Raw genomic sequence first — 14316 nt, 5'->3', positions numbered from 1 at the left:
TGTATCACTGCATACAGTGCCTAAAGTTTTAAGAACTCAAGCTTTAAATGTAATCATTTTATTAAAAATACCCTTCTGTTTATCCCACTTAGGGAGAGTTTTTAACATTAGCTAAATGTGCAGCTCTAGCAGCCTCAGATTCCTGTGTCTCTAACTGAGCTCGTAATGTGTTAGTCTCCTCCCTTGCAACAATTACATCATGCTGTGTGTCAGTCAGTTGCTTGTCATTTTTTTTTTTTTTGCAAACGGACAATTAACCCTTCTATTATACAAATAGCTTTACTGCCTTGTTCAATAACAGTTTGTGTAAAGGTCTTAATTTTAGTTTGTGAGACTTTCAAACACTGAGAAGATTCTTTTGTACATTTAACTGTGTCAGCATGCAATTTACCAGACACATTGCATTTATCACAGAAAATCTGAAAGTGACCCATGAGGTCAAGATTTTGCTGGTTGCTAAGTTTAGCAATCCAATCTTTAAACTCCTGTAAATTAGACTGTAAAGTACAAACTTTGACATCTACATCACCCTGTAATAAATCTTTAACAGGAACCATTGTCTGTGCTTCAAGCATTACTTTATCCTGGTTGTGTTCCAGGTTTTGTACAATATGTACAATACGTTTATGACAAGGCATGCAAAAAGCAGCATTTAAATAAAACATTTCTGTACATTCTGTGAAATTTCTGCCTCATGTAGTAAAGACTTACAGGTGCTAACATGCTGATTATACTATGTATTTAAATAATTCCACACATTACATGTGATTCAGATACATCAACAGTAAAATGCTTAGTGGAATTCTTGGCATTTTCATGAATTGCATTCATTGTTAATAGAAAAACAGAAGAAAATATTTACCACAAATGTTCAGGCAAGGTGGCCAGTCTTAACATGAAGATCAGTTGTGGGAGAATTTTCTGCTGTCAGTCACTAGATGCTAGTGAAGTCAGGTCCGACAGTAGGACCCACTCTTCGTATTTCACCAACTGTCTGAAGAAAAATTACTGCACTGCCTTGTACTGCACTGCAGTGTTTGTCCACCAGTCAATGGACAAAGTTTTAGCAAAGAAGAGTTGACTCAAAAGAAGAACTGCGCAGGAATGTCGCACTGTGAGAGGTTTTTTTTGACTGGTCTAGTCTCGCCACTGTAAAATTTAAGTACTACTCTAATTAGGGTAGTCTGTACCATTATTCAATGAAAAAGTGATGGTTCATCTGATACAACATTCTTTACTCTTACTCAATGAAAACAATGAGACGGTTCATCTGATATGACATTCTTTACTCTGCATACAAAGTAGACATCTAGTATAACAATGAAAGATATACACAAATAACAAAGCCATATTTCAGCTTACAACATCAGATCTGTAAGAATCAAAGTCTCTCATACAAAAGAAAAAGTCCCAATCTTTATAGCGTCTTTTTTGCCTGCATCAGCAGTTTAGAGAATTTGCCAGAATAATAAGTCATTCCTTTGAAACTGGTTTGCTAACAGTTTGTTTTTCATATCTCAAACATTCTGTTCCTGAAGAATAACTCCTTGGCCTTGCTCTTATCTTGCAGGTCCTGTTGACAAAACACAGCTGCATAAAAGAGTTCATCTTCACCTGCTTTAGATAGAGAATTTCACAAACTGCACAGTTTATAAAAGATAAAATATTTTACTTCTGACTTCTAATAACAATGAATGCCAAACTATATGCTTTTGCCAAGAGTTTAAACTAAGTGCACTCTGTACTATACTGAAAAGCAGAATATTTATTTTACAGTTTCAGAAAAATATACTGAAAGCCATTTGTAACCTGTTCTTTACACTGAAAACAGAATATTTCAACTTTCACAGCAGAAACTGGAGAAGTGAAAGGATCAAAATCATGCTGAGATACCCATATCGAAAAACATTTCCACTTATTAGTGGACGATTTGTGAGCCACTACCAAAATCTTAACTGAAGAAGACAGCCTGGGAGTCCTAGCTATCACTGGAACTGGAGAAGCCAAGCTGTAAGCTTCAGACTAACTAGATCTGGGTGTGGGATCCATAAGGAATGTGAGATCAGATCTGGAACCAGATCTAATGTCCAAGGGGGACATATTACATGTGATCACAGAGAGGGGAACCATACTTGGCGAGGCCAGAAGGGGGCAATGAGAATCACTAAGCTCCCCAACTGTCAAGTTTTCTGTATTAATTTTGGGATCAGGGGAAGTGGAAGATAAGCATACAGAGGAGCGGAGGATCAAGCATGAACCACAGCAACTCTGGCAGACTCCCCCAGAGGGGAGATCAGAGCAAAATACTCGCTGCACTTCACGTTGGAAGGAGAGGCAAAAAGACTGCAGCAAGGCTGACCCCACTTTAGAAAGATCTGTTCTGCTATGAAAGGATTCAGAGACACGCTTAAGGCATCAGAATAGATCTGCTGAGCCTGTCCACCAGAATGTTGGACCTCCCCAGAATGTGTGTTGCCATCAGAAAAAGTACGGTGAAGATTGCTCACTCCCACATTCTCATGGCTTCATGACAAATGGGATAAGACCTGGTTCCCCCTGTTTGTTGATGTACCAGACTACAGACATGTTGTCTGTCTGGACAGCAATTGTCCCCAGGGAAAGATGGGCATGAAGAGCTTGCAACACCAACAGCACTGCCCTCATCTCCAGGATGTTGATAAGCAGTTGGGTCTCCATGTGCTTGGACTGTCCTTCCCATCCAATGCCCTCCAGCCCAAGTAGGGAGGTGTCCGTGGTTACCATGGTTATTAGTGTGGGAAGGATAAAAAGGTCACCCAGAAGAAGATCAGGGGATTGAAGCCACCAGAATCCCTGCAGACTCAAGACAAACAAACTGGATGGGATAACGGCAGATCTAGTAAGGACCACTGGACCGCTAAGGTCCATTAGAGAACTCTCATATGCAAACGAGCCATGGAGATGAGGGTGTTCATGGCCACCATCGACTCCAAAGCCCAAAGAACTGATTTCGCAAGGGGATTCTGGGTCGGAACAATGTAAAACACATGATGTTTGAGGGAATGAGTCAGAAAAACCTTGCTCTGAATGGTGTCTAACTGAGCTCCAATAAAGTCTAGAACTTCAACCAGAGTCAGTAGAGACTTGTTGAGATTTATAGTTATGCCCAACTGATGGGCGGTTTGGAGAAGGAGATCCCTGGCTTGGTAGAGGTGATGCCTTGAGTGAGTGGAAAGCAGCCAATCGTCCAGGTAGGGGAAGACCTGGAACCCCTGAAGCCGCAGGTGAGCCGCCATCACTGCCATCACTTTGGTGAACACCCTAGGAGTGGCGGTGAGACCAAAGGGTAGCACTCTGAACTGGTAATGATTGGCCCCCAACTGGAAGTGGAGGAACCTCCGAGAGCACCTGTCCATTTTGATGTGGTAGCACAAATCCTGGAGGTCCACTGAGCACATCCAGTCATTCTTCTGCAGGAAGGGCAGAATAGATTGGAGAGTGTCCATCCGGAATTCTGTCTTGGTAACTGACAGGTTTAGGGTTGAAAGATCCAGGATGGGTCTTAAGTCCCCTGTCTTCTTTAGCACTAAAAAGAACCTGGAATAGATACCTGAGATCTAGACTGGTCTGGGAGGATGGGCTGGATGACTTGTTTTTCAAGCAGCTTGGAAATTTCCAGTTCTGCTTTCTTCTTTTCCACTGGCGGAACAACTGGGAGGTGTTTGGGTGGGATTGGCATTTGAATAAAGGGGATCGAGTATCCTCTGGATATAATTTGCAACACCTAACGATTATCTGTAATTGACTCCCAGGCTGTTGGGTGTAGTGAGAGACGTCCCCCGACTGCCTCCAGAGACGAGCAGTCGGGCGACACTTCAGGGCTGCTGTGCGGGTCTGTCCGGGAAGGAATTCAGAGACCCCTGGTTCCTTGGAACCCCCTCTGCAGCGAGGACAGAATATGTCATATCCCCCTGTGCCTCTGCGGGAAGGCGAGTACTGAACATCTTGGGAATAGCCCTGAGATTTCTGGGGCCACATCTTCTTCATCCCCTGCTGATTCCGGGAAAAGGATCGTTGAGGGATTGAGAAGCAGATCCCGATGGCAGACAATGTCTTCCTGTCTTTCTCTCTCTGGACCAAAGTGTCTTGTACAGTTTTTCCAAAAAGAGTGGAACCATCATACACAGCATTTGTAAAAGATTCCTTGAAGGGCTCTAAGAATGCACAAAGCTGGAGCCAGGCATGACACCTGATGGCAACACCTGATCTGGCCACTCAAGCGGCAGCTTTGGTAGCATGTGACTAGAGCCACAAAGAGGTGTTGGAAATGGAAGTGAGGGTGGCCATACAGGAGGAGAACACCTTCTTCTCCTCCATCGACATGGACCCTGGGGCAGACTCAGTGACTCCCTTGACCAGGTCTCACTGAAGTCTGATCATGTGCCATGTAGTTCAGCACATGTACTGCAAACATGGCTGAAGTGTAAGCCCACTTCCCAAAGTGGTCCATGGCCCAGGTCTCTGGGTCCGGTGGATGGACCATAGAGCTCTCATGAGTGAGCTCTTTCTTGCTGCTGCCACCAACATGACATCAACCGGGGACCCCTTAGACCAATGTTGCTTGTCTGATGGCACACTCACAATCCTATCATGGCACTTGGGGATGGGGTCCACCATGTCATGTTCCTTCCATGCCTGAGATGTAACCAAATCCACAAGTGGATCCATGAGAAGAGACACCCAGGAGGCAGAGGGTCCTGTGCAATATGCCTCCAGGAACACACACTCATTAGGGTTGGGTTTTTGGATAGACCACTCCCACGCTGGCGAAAGACTTCCATGATGTCTCCAAAGGAGATATCATCTGGGGGTGACTGAGGGGAACCCTCCTCTAGGTATAAGTCAGTGTCTTCAGTGAGTGACTCTGGTGAGGAGTCCAAGTGCCTCCTTTTACACGTATGTTTCCAAGGGAGCTCTCCTTGGGGGTCTCTGGGAAGGACTTGGAAACTTCCAGCTGTTCCTGTGGGGAACTCTCTGGGGCATAGAGGAAACAGGCTGTTCCTGAAGAGGGAGGATGTCAGAATCCAGACCAGAAAGAGAGGAAGCCAGTATGGACTCGGAGGATGATAGCATCAAGGGTCTTGACAGAACTGAGAGAACCCTGTCCACCAAGTCAAAAGCAGAAGAAGTATGAATCCCAGAGGCTGAGACCTAACTCTCTGTGTCAGTGGAGGAGCTGGACCCGAGCCTCCAGATACCAAGACTCCGAGTGGAAGGGGATGACTCTGAAAACCTCAAAGCTGACACCACCCCATCAGATTCGGCACAGAGGCTAAGGCTCTGAGAGCCAGATGGCTGTGAACTAGTCAGAGCGAACCAATCAGGGCAATCGTTGGTACTGAGGTACAAGGTACCATCGGTGCTGACTCCTTGATGCCATGGGACCTCGGACCTAAGGATTCCGAAGCTGGAGGTCAGATCGAAGAAGGGGCAATTAGCATTAAGGTGGACTGCATGCTCCCAGCCCTGGAGGGGGAGGGAGAAGGCAAGACTCCCATCTGAATCTGGGTCTGCATGAATTTTCACATCATCCTGTCCACCTCAGCTTCAGAAATTCTGCGGGTGGGCTGGGTGGAGGAAGCCATAGAAACTGGCCTGGAGAGGTGCCAGAGAGAGGCTGATAAAAGGGATCGGCCCAGAGAAACTTCCAGCTTTGGGGAAAAACAGGGTGAACTGAGCTGAGGGGAGCCCGGGCTGGGAGCTGGGTGAGACTTAGCCAGGGGCTCGGCCGAGGAAACACTGTTGGAGGACCACTTCCTGGGTCTATCCTGGTCTTTGTGCTTCTCCCCATCTCCAGCCCTCTTGGCGGGAGGTTTTGAGTCCCAGAGGCCAGGGCAGAGGAAGAAGTGGAAGTGGAAGCAGGGGTCTACAAAGAAGGTGGAGGAAGGAAGCCCTTCAGAATCAACTTGTACCTCCTGTCGATCGATGTGAGGCAGTTGAATCCTCCACAGATCAAACAGGAGGTGTCTAGATATGGGACCCCTAGACAAACCAAGCAAAGAGTGTGGCCATCAGAAGGGAGAAGTTTAAGGCAACACCCTGTGCATATCCGAAACCCTGGCTTGGGGGTCTCTGTCATGGTGTCGGAAGCAACACACACACACACACACACACACACACACACACACACACACACACACACACACACACTACAAGCTTTTTTTTTTTGGAGGGTTTAGAGGATCGACACCTGAGTGCAAGGGTAGGGATGAAATTAGAAATAAAAAGGGTCTAAAAGAGCCACAGAAAAGTTAAGAAGAATAGAAAAAAATGTTAATAATTCACTTACCAGGAGCCTGGAGCAATGGACCACGATGCTAGCTAGACACGCGGCAGATGATATCTGAGGGGAGGAGTGAGACAGGGGCATTATGGGTAGGAGAGCAGCTTGGAATTCTGATCCAGTGCTGGAAAATGCGGCCAAGTCAGATCTGTACCAGATCCGTATTCCCACAGGTTGAAGATCAAATGAAAACAACTTCAGATCCATAACTTTACAATCTTTAAAAATAATACAAAAAACAAATACAGTTTAAAAAATTATACCAAATTAGACATAATATGAAAACATTGGTTAATAATAGGTACACGTTATATAATAATAACCTAACAGAGAAATTTTAGCTAGTTTATAGAGAAATTAAAGGTAAGATCTGATGGTCATTTTCATTCATTGCTCAATGCATGGGGACTCCGATCCAATTTGGCCAATCTCTTTAGAGTCTTGGATCCAACTCTTCAGCTCCTCCCTTTACCTATCTTGCCCTTACTTGCCAGATTACCTCAGATCAAGTTGGGAGTTGGACCCGAGCTGTCCAACACTGAGGCACTGAGGGGAAGCGACGGCTCCAAAAACTTCAGAGTTGAAGTCAACCCCCCGGATCCGGTTCTGACGCTTCAGCTCCAAGACTTGTCCTGTTCAGTGGGGATCAATGCTGAATGGATCAGGGACAAAGAAGGTGATATCCTCAGATCTGACACTTCAACTCCGCTCATTCTCAGATCCAATAGCTCTGAAACTATGGTTTGGATCGGAGAAGGAGTTATGGGTTGTGAAGGTGGCTGAAGGTTCATGGATCTGACTGGAGACACAGCCAGCAACTCTTAAGAAATTTCCTCATCATCCTGGGATAGAGTCAGAGTAGGGGCTCAAACTGGAGACAATGGTTCCAATGCACCTCATCAGGTCACTCTCAAAGGATAAGGATAGAGGGAAGGAGGGTGGGGAGTTGAAAAATGAAACTGGACAACACAGATGCATAGTTATGGTGAGTACATAACTTTAATATCTGATGTCATTTTCATTCATTCATATAATATAATCCATATAATACAAACAAGAATTGCAATACAAAGTGAGAGAAAAGCAGGCTTCTAGTATATTTAGAGAGAAAGCCGGGGTGGGTTGATTGATGCATGGAAGTGAGTTAATAAAAGAGAGTAAGGAGATGTAAGGTACAAATATGTATTTCTTCACATTTACAAATATAATTTATCCTGGTGTTGAGCAGGATAAACAGGATAAACACCAGGATAAACTGTACCCTAGTGCTGAGCAAGAACAGAACCTGCTTTTGGCTAGAAAGTCTTTCAACATGGTTTTGAAGGATGAGAGGAAGGGCACTGACCTGATGAATAGAGATAAGGAGTTCCAGGCTTTAGCAACATGGTACAAGTACAGACCATGTCCAGCAGATTTTGATAGATTTATGGACAGAGAGGAGTTTTTCATCACTGAAACATAACGACCGACTGGGAAATATAGTTCTGTAGAATGTTAACTTAGTGCTGGACATGTAGATGGATTCTGCTATTCTCTTTATAGATGTATGTTTGTGTGTGCATATGATAAAGTGGCTGTATTAAGTGCTTGGAGTACTGAAAACATTGAGTTTTAATAAATACATGACTACACTATGAGATGGCTTCATCTTTCTTCTCAAAAGTGACCTTCTGCAATGGTACTTCTCTAACATCCACAGCTACTTATGGTATTATGACATTTGAGTGCTTGTCTTCCTTAACTGACTCATCCATTAATAATAACCATCATATGAAATGCGAAGGTTAAAGAAACAAAATGACATTAAGATTTTTAATGTAGGATGCACTGAGGTGGCGGGAGTAACCAAAATGGATCACTTGTTATTTCGGATGTTCAGAGGACTACAGGATGTTGAAGACTACCGAGTCATGTGACCACTTAAACTTGCCATTCCCCACCCTGTACCATACATCCTGCTTTAGGAGGGCAAGGCCCAGTCAAGCACAGTGTCAGTTTAAGAATACCCATCCAATTACCCAGGTCCCACCTGAAGGAAGACAGTGTATTGCACTGTTTTACCTTCAGGGCAGTCTTTTCCCAAGTGAAAGAAACACTGAGTGAATAATCTGTCTTTCCACCTTCTCTTATTGCTCTGCTAAAGGAGGGTTTATATCCCTTGCTCTGGTATTTCTGGGACTGTTTGATTTGTGACAGCACAAGAGACCCTGGACTACTGAGTTCTTGATGGCTCGGAATGCAAGGCATAGGTCACATCTGAGGATCCTATAAGACATGGAAAAGAGGGACATTATTTGTAGTATTTTTGGGTAACTTGGGGGTTTTAAATCTTGTAGTCCAATTTATGAGGAACATCTGTGATCTCTCCAACTGTTTGGTGTTTCTCGTGAGGTACATCCCAAAGGCGGCACTGTATTCTATAACTGATCAGATCAGAGCTGAATAAAGGGGGGCAAATACCTCCTTAGATGTCAATGATATTCCCCTAGCAATCAGCTGTGCCAAGTTGAAAGACTTCTAAACAACTTCAGATACACAGTGATTAAAGGAGGGGAAATTATCAACCAAGGTTCCCAGGCCTCTAACTATATTTTCATTTTGATGTGTGGTATTGTGTATGCTGGAATGCTGAAACTCAAAGAAATATTGAAAATGGGAATTTGCCATTTCCCCACTGTTATGTGATCCTGGAGTTGGTATACATAATTAGCATGGAGTTTGCCCCTGACAATAAATATGTTTTCAATATTTTGAATTTCAATATGTTGACCTTTTCTGAATTTTGAGTCTGTCTAATGTGACAGTGTTGCATTTTTTAGCATTTACTTTAAGCCCATTGTCAATACACCAGCCATTTATATGGGCAAGCTCTTGTAGGAGGAATTTTGTATCAGAAGGCAATTTGACAGTGACATCCAGTTTGCAGTCATCAGCAAACTTGGTCAGCCACAGGTGGTTTGCAATGATTACTCTGCAGTAGAGATGCATCTGATTGCTGTGGAGGCTGATGTTACACTATTTCCTGGGGACTCGGAAAGAACCCCACTTCTGGTGGTAAGAGCTGCAGTCAAAAGGGACTGTTGCTTTCGTTCTTCTTTCAGCTTTTCCCGGTTAGGGGTTGCCACAGGGGAACTCAGGTCCGCTAATGATTGGCAGTAGATTTTTTTATGGGTGATGAGGTGCCAGCTCGACATCCAACCTTCAATGAAGGCACGCCCATTCTACGCATATCTTTCGAATGCCACTCGACCATGGGAAGGACATGCAGACTCCACACAGAAGGCGCTCCAGCCGAGAATCAAATGGGAGAACCTCTTGCTGTGAGGCAACAACGCTACCGCTGCACCACCACGGCTTAATTTTGTAATCTTTAAAATGAGATACACAGACATGTTAGTTGCAATTAGGAAAGACCACATTATCAGCTAATTTGCATGTCTCTCAATCCCCCGTAATTACAATGACAACAAATCAGCATTTTGCTGCATTAGTCACAACTGGCAGGCACTCCTCCATTCACTCTCCCACCCCCGTCAAATTGCTATTACCTCTCCCAGAGTGTTGAATGTCCCTAATGTATCTTCTTAGTTTTGTCTCTGGCCTTGTAAATCATAGACTCTTACAATCAGTCAATAACGCCAGACTCCAATGAATTTCACTCTTCTTATTGTTCTCTATTAACTTTTTAATTTTAAGTGAGTTCAAGTAATAGTTTAAAAATGTCCCTGATTTTATAAAAATCTCTTGATGTTTCCTCTTATAAATATCATGTCCCATATAACTCACAGACTGCTGAAATCAGTGAAAAATTTCAGAGTTTAATACTTTTTATAGTGTGAAAATAAGCTCAACCACAAGCTCTCCAAGTCAATGTAGGGAGATAAAGCTCTGGCTTGACAAGCTGCTTTTTGTGCCATGAGTACATTTGAAAGTTGCTCCCCCTTACCTTTAACTTGTTTTATTTTTTGTAACACTTAGGTAATATGCTAAGTGTATCCCTGGTGTCTAATAGTGATACAGGGGACTAATACACTGCAAAGGACCTGGGAGTGTGCCATGAGTACAGGGTTCAAAACCTTCCCCCTCTTTTTTTCAGTCAAGACTTAAGTTAATACGCAAGAAGATTCCTGATGTCTAGTGGTAATGCAGATGGCTAAAGTTCTGCAAAAGAGCTTTTTGCAAATGCTGATGGTACAGGTCTTGAATAATTTAAGTGCCTTTAAGTCACAATATAAACAGTATCCCTGGTGTTCAATGTTTCCTCTGTCTCATTTATTTTATGGAAAAACTGTTCTATTATCTTTTAAATACCTTTATAGCATGATAGAAAGTGCATTGCCCCCCTCCAATACTGTAGGATTTGTTTGCTAGACTACTAGACTGTAGAGGCCCCCTCCCCCTTCACAGAGACACACACACACACACAAAATCCTCACCCGACTGCACATCCCTATCCTACCTTACCTATCCCCCTAACTAAACCCCTCTACTGCAACCACCCAGGCAGGCAGACACACATTCACATACATACACACACACACACACACACACACACACACACACACACACACACACACACACACACACACGCACATACACACGCACATACACACACAAAAGGCCACTCATCCCTATGCACACATTCATGCATGCAGCCACACACATACCACATGCACACACACACACACACACACACACACACACACACACACACACACACACACACACACTTACCCAACACTACCTGTCTCCTAAACTCCCTGGCACTTATTTCTAACACAATCTCAACCATTGTAAGCAATGGATGAAGGAGGGCTTTTAGATATGTTCGTTAACATGGCTGGCTGAGGTAACCTGAAATGCACAGCAATTAAATGCCTTACTATGGATATTTCCAGCAGGAAAGCACATAGCTAATTAACATAGGTTACTCCTCTGAAATTCCTCAGTAGCATTTGTGGTAGCCCACAGAGATAGACTGCCACTACGCTGCACCACTTTCCGGTATAGCCCTCAGGTAGAACTGTCTCTGAATTTGAAATGGTTACCGCGTGGGCTAAAATGGGCTTACCCCTGACCGCAACCTTACTGAATTCCCTTTTTTATTTTTTATCTGAAATGTCATGCACACTAATTATTATGAAGAGAAAATGCCACAGTAAGTGGATGCGTCTAAAAAGTGAAGAAAATGGCTTGCCATGATTATTTCTGGTTCATGGCAAAAGCCATGCAGCACCTAAGTTCTTCTCCAATGCTGTGTGTTAAACTGAAATAACAGGGTTTTTTGAATGCTAATGATAACAGGCTTGATATGATAAGGGAACTCTTTATTAAAGCTTAACCCTGCGGGTTAAGGAAGAGGCTTTACTGGTCATCTAGCAAACTAACTCTTTTTACAAACTTGAGAGCAAAAGCAAATATAAAAGTTACTGATACAATGAAACAGGTTAGATCTAGGGAATTAGTGATTAAGCTATCTTAGTAAAAACTGCATTATACTCAGCAATGTACAGCCATAATAATGCACCAAGACAGCTATGTAACCAGTGTAAATATTTAAATAAAAATATAAATATTTATTTATATTAGAATGTTTAAATTGTGATAATATCCTTGTATATAATGCAGTGACCTGCATATATAACATTCATGTAAAAACACAACTACAGTAGTTATTGATATATATTATTAGCATTCTTGTAAATAATGCAGCAATTTGTATAAATGTTCATGCAAAAGCAAAATGTACAGTTACCAAACTGTAAATATTGTTTATTATGTAACTTGAATGTAACCTTCAGTTTGAAAATGTAACTCTGATTATTATCTATTTTGTAAATGCTATTTTTAAAACTTGCAAATTGTTTTTGTCTTGTGGAAGAAATTGTTCTTTGTACCACGTCATATGGAGACACTGGTCCACAGGTAAGTACTAGGCAATCTTTCTGAAGACCATTTCAAGCCTAGCCAATAAAATCCTTTTCAAAATTTCCCTCAAGCCTCAAGAAGGGCAAGACAAGATAGAGAGTATTTGAGGTTGCCCATCGAATTATCTAGGTTTACGTGGAAGGAGGAAAGGGTGCTAACCTGCTTGACATCTAGTAGAAGTTTGTTCCAGAGGTGATGGATATATTAGGATATGAATCTATTACACAGAGGTATTTACCTGCTGATGAAAGTTTAGTTCCTTTAATCAAGTATCTGATGCTCATTTGTTCTTTGAAGGAATAAGAGATCAAATAGGGTTGGATCTTTCATGGCTGGGAAGGCTCGACATTGTTCTCCAAGGAGGAGTCTGTTAGAGAGTGAGTGAAGGGAAAGAGCTGCCAGTCTCCCCTGATAACTACAAATTTTGAGGCCACTGATCTTTTTAGTTATAAATTTCTGAAGTCTCTCAAGGTGTGTGATATGTTTAGATACATACATACCAAAATGTGCTCTATATTCAGTAATGGTTCTAATACGATACGAGAAAAGGAGAATTAAGACTTTTTTGGATCTAGTGGAGATGCATTTGGAAATTAGATGGACCAGATAAAACACTTTCTGAACTATTGTCCAGATATGATAGTCAAATGATAAGGAACAAATGTACCAAGATCCTTTACAACAGTGCTTAATTGGAGGGGTGCATCTCCGATATGGCATGTGTTTGTTTACCAACATTAAGTATGCTACATTTTTTTAACATTTAATTTGAGACCGCTGTCCTTGCACAAATTGTTAACATGGTCTAAGTTGTGTTGGTACAATTGTGAGTCAGTTGAAGATTGGATAACAATCTACAAACCTAGTTATCCATAGGCCAAAAGTGCTGGCCTGAAGATCTCAGAAATATATTCTGAATAGGAGGGGACCCAAAATCGAGATATGTGGTAACTGTTTTGCTTTCAGAAGTAGCATCTGCTACTCTAAGCACATGGGTTCTGTCAGGCAATCAGTTAGCTATCCATTGCTAAATATAAGGACTTCTACTGAGACTTAAACGTCTATCAATAATGCCTGCATGGGGAATAGTATCAAATGCCTTAGTTAGGTCTAGATATGTTGTTTGCACTGCATAACCACTACACATGATAACAAAGTTAAATAAGAGACTAGAAAAGTTCATTTGGGAGCTCTCTTTAAAGCATTGAGGTGGGATGTGACAAAAACAGGAGTTACAAATGAGATTAGGTTTTGTTGTAGAAATAAAGGATGTGAAGGTGAGTTTTATGAGCTTCAAAGCTCCGCTCCCCTACCCTGCCCCCAATACCCACCCCCACTACTCCTAGACTTATACTTCCCTAACCACTCCCACCACCTTTCCTCTCCAATCACACTTTACCCCCCTTTCTTTTCCTTACTTCCTATCCAATCACACTTTTCCCCTCCCCTTTTTTGAAAACCAAAACCTATCCACCTGTGCTAATTCAACTCACACAACCTCTCCCTCCTTTCTGTTTGTATTTCCAATTCTACTTCCCTTCTTCTCCTGCTTAATCCTCCTTAGCACTATGCCTCCTCTACTTATCTCTTATTACTTAAACATACACTCCTTTTCTCTGTTTTCCCTCTCCTTTTGTTGCCCTACCTCCTAACCTCATATGAACATCTTAGCCTGAAATATCCACACTCCCTCAATCTACACATGAGCTCACCTACTCAAAGCACTTTCAAACATTTCTCTAACATAATCTCTGCTCCTTCCTACCTTCATGCAAAGTTCCACAGAAAGTTCCACATCTCCTACTACAATCAGGTTAACAAAAAATCCTTACAGTACTTCACCAAACCCTCAGACCTAATAAAAACACTTCTCCTCTCCCTTCTAGCAGGTGATATTCAGCCAAACCCTGGTCCTAACAACTATGCTACTCAAAAACCTTCAAGCTCCCCTCCCTCTAGCCTTGACCTACCCTCTAAACCCCCTAACTCTCTCTCTCTCCATAGCTCACCTTAACATTCGCAGCATTAATAATAAAATCGCTCACCTCCATGCACAACTAGACATA

The 14316-nt window shown here is 42.5% G+C and overlaps 1 protein-coding gene across 3 annotated transcripts in view; it reads right to left on the bottom strand.

Annotated features, from left to right (window-relative positions):
• The window catches only part of GABPB1 (GA binding protein transcription factor subunit beta 1), a 2781617-nt gene that overhangs the window by 2061576 nt on the left and 705725 nt on the right, over positions 1-14316 (bottom strand). The gene's annotated exons all lie outside the window — the stretch shown is intronic.

The sequence above is a fragment of the Protopterus annectens genome, chromosome 7.part0 (genome assembly GCF_019279795.1).
Source record: "Protopterus annectens isolate FY-2018-M chromosome 7.part0, PAN1.0, whole genome shotgun sequence".
NCBI lineage: Eukaryota > Metazoa > Chordata > Ceratodontiformes > Protopteridae > Protopterus > Protopterus annectens.
The sequence above is the reverse complement of the archived record's forward strand: the minus strand, read 5'-3'. Positions and strand labels throughout refer to the sequence as shown.